Source organism: Chrysemys picta, chromosome 1 (genome assembly GCF_011386835.1).
Source record: "Chrysemys picta bellii isolate R12L10 chromosome 1, ASM1138683v2, whole genome shotgun sequence".
Lineage (NCBI taxonomy): Eukaryota > Metazoa > Chordata > Testudines > Emydidae > Chrysemys > Chrysemys picta.
In genome coordinates, this window is record NC_088791.1 from 150,215,423 (window position 1) to 150,225,497 (window position 10,075).

A 10,075-nucleotide genomic window follows, 5' to 3' on the forward strand; every position below is an offset into this window, starting at 1 on the left:
CAGGGCCAGTTAGAGCACAGCCCATCACAACACGTTACTGCAGCTTGCTGTTAAAGTGCTCTTTCAAAGCCTTCCTGAGCTGTACAACTCCACATTGAGCTTTTCTGATAGCCCTTGTGCCTGGCTGTTCAAACTCAGCAGACAGACACTCCACCTCCACCACGTCAGCAACTTTTCCCCCTTTGCCTCACAGATATTATGCACAACACAGCAGGCAGCTACAGCGATTGGGATATTTTTCTCATTGAGATCCAAGCTTGTGAGTAAACAACGTCAGCATCCCTTCAATCTACCAAAAGCACATTCAACTATCATTTTGCATTTGCTGAGCCAATAGTTAAATTGCTCCTTGGTGCTGTTGAGGTGATCAGTGTACGGCTTCATGAGCCAGAGGAGTAAGGAGTAGGCTGGGTCCTCCAGGATCACTATTAGCATTTCAACATTGTCCATCGTAATCCAGTGGTCAGGAAAGAAAGTCCCTACTTGTAGATTTCTGAACAGTCCTGTGTTCTTAAAGATGCAAGCATTATGCACCTTCTCTGACCAGCCAATGCTGATGTCAGTGAAATGTCCCCGGTGATCCATCAATGCTTGCAAAACCATCAAAAAGTAGCCATTTCTGTTGGTATATTCTTTGGCAAGGTGGGCTGGTGCCAAAATAGGGATATGTGTGCCATCTATCACCCCACCACAGTTTGGGAACCCCATTGCTGCAAATCCCTTCATTATGTCTTGCATGTTGCCGAGAGTCACAGTCCTGCAAAGCTGGAGATGATGAATGGCTCTGCATACTTGTATGACAACAGCCACCACAGTGGATTTTCCAACTCCAAAATGATTTCCCATTGACTGGTAGAAATACGATATTGCAAGTTGACACATGCGACTGCCACTAGCATCTCCACTGTCGGTGCAGATCTCATTCTGGTGTCCCTGTGCAGGAGGGCCGGGGTGAGTTCTGCACACAGATCCAGGAATGTGGCCTTGCATGGGTGGTAGGCCTCACAAGCCACAAGAGGCTGAGCCTCCCCATACAGCGAGGTGTGGCCCCACCTATGCTCCGCCTCCAGACCCCTCCTGCTTCCTGCTCTTCCCCTGTGGCCCAGGCTGGGGCTGGGACTCGGGGTGGCTGGGGCCAGTGCTTGTGCTGCCTAGCACTCCGGGGCTGGGAGTACTGGGCTTGGGGGCACTGGGGCCACACCGCCCGCCCAGTGCTCCGGGGCTAGGGGTGTTCGGGCACCCCGGGGCTGGGGGACCAGCAGCTGCAGTTGGAGGGGGTCTGGGCTCTGGCGGGGAAGGGGGGTAGAAGAGGCAGGGAAGGTGTGGGGCATTGGGCAGAACGGGAGGGGGCAGGGGCCAGTCTCCCCAAACAGGCGGCTCACACGCTGCTCATGTGGCTTTGCACATCCAAAAGTTCTGCAGCCACTGCTCGTCATCCCAAGCCTGCATTACAATGTCAGAGCTCATTTCTCAGGCACATAAGTGGTGCTCCATGATTTGCAGCTGCTTCATGACCACCACCAAAAATCTTGAACTGGTTCTTGCTATGTCCCACAGCAGTCCGCCCTCAAGGAAATTATCATGTTCCCCATGGCTCTTGTTGTGGTGCTGCAACTACCAGTGGATCGTGCACCCTGTGTTTGCAATGCTCATCATAGTGCAGAGCTGTGCAGGCTCCATGCTTCTGTCAGAGATGATGGACAGCGACTAGTCCTGCTTGGATTCATGGGATATTCAAATTCGGTGCAAAAGACATGAGATAGAGATGGCATTATGGGGCTGAGAAAGTTGCATTATGGGAACTTGACCCTACAGTACCAGTCACCCCCTGCGTGACTCATTTCTGCCCCAGCATGTATCACCAGAACTTCCCAAAACATGGTGCGCTGGACGATGAGTTGCACAGTGAGATACCTACCCATGGTGCACTGCACTGTGCATCGATAGAAGCACTCCTGGTGAGTACACACATCGCCAATGCCAGAAGCCCAGTATGCACGTACCCAAGTGATATACAAACTGCGACAGCTTTATGCCGCCATAACTTGCATTGGCCAAAGTTTTAGTGTAGTCATGCCCTGAGTCAGCGATGCTGCAGCATGTTACAGAGAAGACGAAAACACACACACACACACACACACAGTGCTCTCTCCTGCTGACTTGCCTTTTCATTGTTGTTTTCCTTAAACTAAAATAAAAGTAATTCAGGGTCATGGTCTCTGGCTGATCTCCATGTATAGCAAATGGAACAAGCAACAAGTGTCTTGTGTTCCTAAAAGCTCATGCTTCAGGGTTTCAATTAAACCCTGAAGCATGAATTGGAATTTCTCCCCAAATGTATCATGGCAGGGTTTTTTTTTTTTATTTCCTTCTCAAGTATTATGTACAGCCATAACTGGCAAAGGGACATTGGATGGGGTGGGGCTCTGAGGTGGCACCTAGTATTCTGTCTCTCAGGGGCTTGCCTGGCTGGTTCTTGCTCACAGACTCAGGGTCTAACCAATTGCCATATGTGGGATTGGGAAAGAATTTCCCACAGGTCAGGGATTATGACTTAAGGCCAATGACGGTACAAGCACATAGGAGGGACGAGATGGTATTTCCTGTTAGACCCACTTGATTAGGGACCAATATCTAATATGTGCCTGGAGAAAGCCCTCTTCACAGGGCTGCCATTACTCTCAGGGTATGTCTACACTATGAAATTAGTTCGAATTTATAGAAGCCGGTTTTATTGAAATCGGTTGTATACAGCCGATTGTGTGTGTCCACACATAAAATGCTCTAGGTGCTCTAGTCGGCGGACCGCGTCCACAGTACGAGGCTAGCGTCGACTTCCGGAGCATTGCACTATGGGTAGCTATCCCACAGCTATCCCACAGTTCCCGCAGTCTCCTCCGCCCCTTGGAATTCTGGGTTGAGATCCCAATGCCCGGATGATGCAAAACAGTGTCGCGGGCGGTTCTGGGTACATGTCGTCAGGCCCCTCCCCCCCCCGTCACAGCAACGGCAGACAATAGATTCGCGCCTTTTTACCTGGGTTACCTGTGCAGACAACATACCACGGCAAGCATGGAGCCCGCTCAGCTCAGCTGAGCTCACCGTCACCATATGTCCTCTGGGTGCCGGCAGACGTGGGACTGCATTGCTACACAGCAGCAGCTGTAGACGGTGTAGCATGAGTGATAGCCGTGGGGCTGGCAGCCGTAGGGCTGCATTGCACCAGCCCCTTGCCCTTTGGTAGGCGATGGTATATTATGACTGGTACCCATCGTCGTCATACTGGAGTGGCTGTCAATCATGGCCACCTGGGCAGACATGTTTCGATGATGATGGCTACCAGTCGTAGTATACTATTTTCTGCCAATTGCCCAGTATTGTCTGCTAAGCACCCAGAAGAGGCCGAGGGTGATGCTGGGTGCTGGCGGACGTGGGGCTGGCAGACGTGGGGCTGCATTGCTACACAGCAGCAGCCCCTTGCCTTTTGGCAGACGATGGTATATTATGACTGGTATCCATCATCATCGTACTGGAGAGGCTATCACTCATGCTGCACCGTCGGCTGCCAGCTTAAGATGTAAAAAATAGATTTGTTCTGTATTCATTTGCTTCCCCTTCCTCCGTGAAATCAATGGCCTGCTAAGCCCAGGGTTTTCAGTTTAATCTTTGGGGGGACCATTCTGTGTGACAGTTGTTCGTGTTTCTCCCTGTTCCTGTACGCCATGTCGTCACTCGGCCCTCCCTCCCTCCCGCCCTCCCTCCTTCTCCTGGTCCATCAGATACTACTTTTGCGCCTTTTTTCTGACCAGGCGCCATAGCTAGCACTGGGATCATGGAGCCCGCTCAGATCACCGCGGCAATTATGAGCACTATGAACACCACGCGCATTGTCCTGGAGTATATGCAGAGCCAGGACATGCCAAGGTGAAACCCGGACCAGCCAAGGAGGCGATTGCAGCGCGGCGACGAGAGTGATGAGGAAATTGACATGGACATAGACCTCTCACAAGGCACAGGCCCCAGCAATGTGGAAATCATGGTGTCACTGGGGCAGGTTCATGCCGTGGAACGCCGATTCTGGGCCCGGGAAACAAGCACAGACTGGTGGGATCGCATCGTGCTGCAGGTATGGGACGATTCCCAGTGGCTGCGAAACTTTCGCATGCGTAAGGGCACTTTCATGGAACTTTGTGACTTGCTTTCCCCTGCCCTGAAACACCAGGATACCAAGATGAGAGCAGCCCTCACAGTTGAGAAGCGAGTGGCGATAGCCCTGTGGAAGCTTGCAACGCCAGACAGCTACCGGTCAGTCGGGAATCAATTTGGAGTGGGCAAATCTACGGTGGGGGCTGCTGTGATCCAATTTGCCAGGGCAATGAAAGACCTGGTGATAGCAAGGGTAGTGACTCTGGGCAACGTGCAGTCAATAGTGGATGGTTTTGCTGAAATGGGATTCCCAAACTGTGGCGGGGCCATAGACGGAACCCATATCCCTATCTTGTCACCGGAGCACCAAGCCACCGACTACGTAAACCGCAAGGGGTACTTTTCAATGCTGCTGCAAGCCCTGGTGGATCACAAGGGACGTTTCACCAACATCAACGTGGGATGGCCGGGAAAGGTACATGATGCTCGCGTCTTCAGGAACTCTGCTCTGTTTCGAAAGCTGGAGGAAGGGACTTTCTTCCCGGACCAGAAAATGACCGTTGGGGATGTTGAAATGCCTATCGTGATCCTTGGGGACCCAACCTACCCCTTAATGCCATGGCTCATGAAGCCGTACACAGGCAGCCTGGACAGGAGTCAGGACCTGTTCAACTACAGGCTGAGCAAGTGCCGAATGGTGGTGGAATGTGCATTTGGACGTTTAAAAGCGTGCTGGCGCAGCTTACTGACTCGCTCAGACCTCAGCGAAAAGAATATCCCCATTGTTATTGCTGCTTGCTGTGCGCTCCACAATATCTGTGAGAGTAAGGGGGAGACCTTTATGGTGGGGTGGGAGGTTGAGGCAACTCGCCTGGCCGCTGATTACGCGCAGCCAGACACCAGGGCGGTTAGAGGAGCACAGCAGGGCGCGGTGCGCATCAGAGAAGCTTTGAAAACGAGTTTTGTGACTGGCCAGGCTACTGTGTGAAACTTCTGTTTGTTTCTCCTTGATGAACCCTCCAAACCACCCCCCCCAACCCGGTTCACTCTACTTCCCTGTAAACCAACCACCCCACCCCACCCTCCCCTCCCCAATTCGAGCACCGCTTGCAGAGGCAATAAAGTCATTGTTTTTTCACATTCATGCATTCTTTATTAGTTCCTCACAGAAGTAGGGGGATAATTGCCAAGGTAGCCTGGGATGGGTGGGGGAGGAGGGATGGAAAAGGACACACTGCATTTTAAAACTTTAACTCTTATTGAAGGCCAGCCTTCTGATGCTTGGGCGATCATCTGGGGTGGAGTGACTGGGTGGACGGAGGCCCCCCCACCGTGTTCTTGGGCGTCTTGGTGAGAAGGCTATGGAACTTGGGGAGGAGGGCTGTTGGTTACACAGGGGCTGTAGCGGCGGTCTCTGCTCCTGCTGCCTTTCCTGCAGCTCAACCATACGCTCGAGCATATCAGTTTGATGCTCCAGCAGACGGAGCATTGCCTCTTGCCGTCTGTCTGCAAGCTGACGCCACCTATCGTCTTCAGCCCGCCACTTGCTCTTTTCATCCCGCCATTCAGCCCGCCACCTCTCCTCTCGTTCATATTGGGCTTTTCTCATCTCCGACATTGACTGCCTCCACGCATTCTGCTGTGCTCTATCAGCGTGGGAGGACATCTGCAGCTCCGTGAACATATCGTCCCTCGTCCTACGTTTTCTCTTTCTAATGTTCACGAGCCTCTGCGAAGGAGAAACTTTTGCAGCTGGTGGAGGAGAAGGGAGAGGTGGTTAAAAAAGACACATTTTAGAGAACAATGGGTACACTCTTTCATTACAAGGTCGCATATTTCGGCTTGCAGGCAGCCATGGTAGGCCACAGTGTTTTGGCTTTTTTAACCTTCTTAACATGCGGGAAAGCTTGCAAACAGCAGCGCATTTCCCATATCAAGGATGAATTGGGTTGTCCATTTAAAATGGGTTTTCAATGTAAAAGGAGGGGCTGCGGTTTCCCGGTTAACATGCGGCACAAACACAAGTAAACCACCCCCCACACACACACACACACACGATTCTCTGGGATGATCACTTCACCGCTCCCCTCCACCCCGTGGTTAACAGCGGAGAACATTTCTGTTCAGAAGAGCAGGAACGGGCGCCTCTGAATGTCCCCTTAATAAAATCACCCCATTTCAACCAGGTGACCGTGAATGATATCACTCTCCTGAGGATAACAAAGAGAGATAAGGAATGGATGTTGTCTGCATGCCAGCAAACACCGGGACCATACGCTGCCATGCTTTGTTATGCAATGATTCCAGACTACGTGCTACTGGCCTGGCGTGGTAAAGTGTCCTACCATGGCGGACGGGATAAGGCATCCCTCCCCAGAAACCTTTTGCAAACGCTTTGGGAGTACATAAAGGAGAGCTTTCTGGAGATGTCCCTGGAGGATTTCCGCTCCATCCCCATACACGTTAACAGACTTTTCCAGTAGATGTACTGGCCGCGATTGCCAGGGCAAATTAATCATTAAACACGCTTGCTTTTTTTTGTGTAATGTTTACAAATATTTACAAAGTTACACTCACCAGAGGTCTCCTGTGTGCCCTGAGGGTCTTGGGTGAGTTCGGGGGTTACTGGTTCCAGGTCCAGGGTCACAAACATATCCTGGCTGTTGGGGAAACCGGTTTCTCCGCTTCCTTGCTGCTGTGAGCTACCTACAGTACCTCCATCCTCATCTTCCTCGTTCCCCGAACCGTCTTCCCTGTGTGTTTCTCCAGTGAGAGAGTCATAGCACACGGTTGGGGTAGTGGTGGCTGCACCCCCTAGGATCGCATGCAGCTCCGCGTAGTAGCGGCAAGTTTGCGGCTCTGCCCCGGACCTTCCGTTTGCTTCTCTGGCTTTGTGGTAAGCTTGCCGTAGCTCCTTAATTTTCACGCGGCACTGCTGTGTGTCCCTGTTATGGCCTCGGTCCTTCATGGCCTTGGAGATCTTTTCTAATACTTTTCCATTTCTTTTACTGCTACGGAGTTCAGCTATCACTGCTTCATCTCCCCATATGGCGAGCAGATCTCGTACATCCCGTTTGGTCCATGCTGGAGCTCTTTTGCGATCCTGGGACTCCATCACAGTTACCTGTGCTGATGAGCTCTGCGTGGTCACCTGTGCTCTCCACGCTGAGCAAACAGGAAATGAAATTCAAACATTCGCGGGTCTTTTCCTGTCTACCTGGTCAGTGCATCTGAGTTGAGAGTGCTGTCCAGAGCGGTCACAATGAAGCACTGTGGGATAGCTCCCGGAGGCCAATAACGTCGAATTCCGTCCACACTACCCCAATTCCGACCCGCAAAGGCCGGTTTTATCGCTAATCCCCTCGTCGGAGGTGGTGTAAAGAAACCGGTTTAAAGGACCCTTTAAGTCGAAAGAAAGGGCTTCGTTGTGTGGACGTGTCCAGGCTTAATTCGGTTTAACGCTGCTAAAGTCGACCTAAACCCGTAGTGTAGACCAGGCCTCAGAAAGCCGGGAAACCTGGACAAACGCCCCTTCCTACCATTCTAGGGCAGCACCTCAGCATTATTGATAATCTACTACTGCAGGCCAACAGGTATACATGAATCAGGGCTCTATGAGTTAGGTATGGGGCATGGGACCTGAAACAGACATTGGTTCCTCTGTAAAAGTAACTGATAATCAGTGCCATCCCTTGGATGGGGCAAATTGGGGCAACTGCCTCAGGCCCCATGCTTTGGGGGTGGGAGGGGGGGGCGCACTTTGATAAAATCGGAACTGTCCTGATATTTAGCCCTTTGTCCCAACCGATGTTCGATCGGGACACCATTTCCCCCCAATATTCAGGTGAAGAGGGGCGTGAGGAGGCAGGCGGGCAGGCGCCGAGAAGGAGAGCAGCAGATGGGTGGACGGGGAAGGGATCCACCGGACAGACGGGGAGGAGGAGGCGGCAGGCAGAGGGGTGGGTGCTCTGGGCAGACAGCGAGGAGACTAGCAGGGAGGCGAGCAGCAGGCAGGCGGGTGAGGAGGTGAGCAGCAGGCAGGTGGGAGGGCGATCTGGGCGGACAGGGAGGAGACTAGCGGGGAGGCTGATTTGTCCTGGGTCCTGCACCCCCCTAGGGATGGCCCTGCTGATAGAGAGAGAATATGCACAAGCAGGATTCTCTCTCTCGCACACACACACACACACACACACACACACACACACACACACACACACACACAGTATCACACCATCCTCCCCCTCCCACGAACATGCTGTGCACACATGTGTGCACCTGTGTAGCAGACAAAGGGGTGTGTGTGTGTGCACACATGACAAGAGGCAAGACACACACCCCCGTTGGCTTATCTGTCAGTACCAGAAAGGGCTGTAACCCAAGCCCAGTGCCTTCCTAGTCCAAGATAAACTCAGATCAATCTTTCAACACCACGCTCTGCTGGCCAATCCCAACAACAGGTCTGCCCTTCCTTCATACCCAATGTGACATAACCTGCTGCAGAGGGATCCTATTCCCCAAGGTACCCCACCCCTTCCAGTGCTTCAGGGCCCAAATACTCAGCACACATGCCTGTGACCGGCCCCAAGCTTAGACTCTTCCCACCCCTCAGAGAAACCTCACTGCTGGTTCGGATTCTGGAGCGAGTGCCAGGGTAGCTCAATGCCAGCAATAAAGGCCAGTGACATAAGCCGGAAGGTTGGTTCTGTGGCCTTGAAACCTTACCCCTCTACCCAGCCTACACAAGGTGTTTTGCCAGCTGAAAATGACAAGCCATTAATTTCAGACCCTAGGACAGAGGGACATGCAGCAGCCATGTTTGCTAGCACCATCCAGGGCCGGCTCCAGCATTTCTGCCGCCCCAAGCAAAAAAAGCCGCGATCGCAATCGGCGGCAGCAATTGGGAAAAAAAAAAGCCGCGATTGGCGGCGGCAGTTCAGCGGCAGGTCCTTCTCTCGTAGAGGGAGTGAGGGACCTGCCGGCCCCGAATTGCCACAGGTACCGCCCCTCTCCATTGGCCACCCCAAGCACCTGCTTGTTAAGCTGGTGCCGGCCCTGGCGCCATCACTCCCTGCAGTGCTTCAGAGCACCCATGCTGTACACCCAGCTCATGTAAAATCGGTGGACCCTGCCCACACGCAGCTTTTCCCCCAGTGAGTGATGGGACCCCCCCCACCCCACACTTCCCCGCACAGCTCTCCAGAGTCGCCGCTTTCTGACCAGCCATGGATTTTGGGTCTAGTCCCAATGCATCAGTGGACCAACTGGTCTCATTCAGAGTCAAGAAACTATTCCAACAGCTGGCTCCACCCTGCCCAAGGACAGCCCCTGAAAATCTCCTCCCTGCATGCTGAGGGCACCATGGACAAGGGCAGCCAGAGGTCCGTGCTCCTGAAGCAATCCCAGCCGGCAGCTCCAGCTGCGAGGTAAGGCACTTTAAACTCCACAAAATGGTGATAAACAAGCCTGGCAGAGCTTTATAAGTTACCAGTCGTGGGGCTGGATCCTGTGCGTAGGGCACACCCTCAAAGCTAAACCCTCGTGACTTTGATGGGAGTTTGGGTGAACTGGAGCTGTAGCCTCAGCCCCATATTTCCAATGAACTCATGGCTTCCCCTTATGATTCAGACACAGGATTCAGCCAGGCAGAGCCCAGTGCCTTCCACCACCTCTGCTCCTTGAGCCAGTAGGGTGGGGAGCAGGGCCAGAGGGCATGACTAGGGACTCCATCATGATCAGTGGGTAACATGAGGGGTAGACTACCCCACCTCAGCCTGCTGTGGGGATCTCACCCCTTCCTCAAGCACCTGCTGCTAGCAACTACCAGAGACAGGATAGTAGATGGACACTGGGCTTGATCCAGTCCAGCAGTTCCTCTCAGGGCACAAGGAGTGGCCAGCAGTGACTAGAGCACCACCAGGTAAATCTGAGG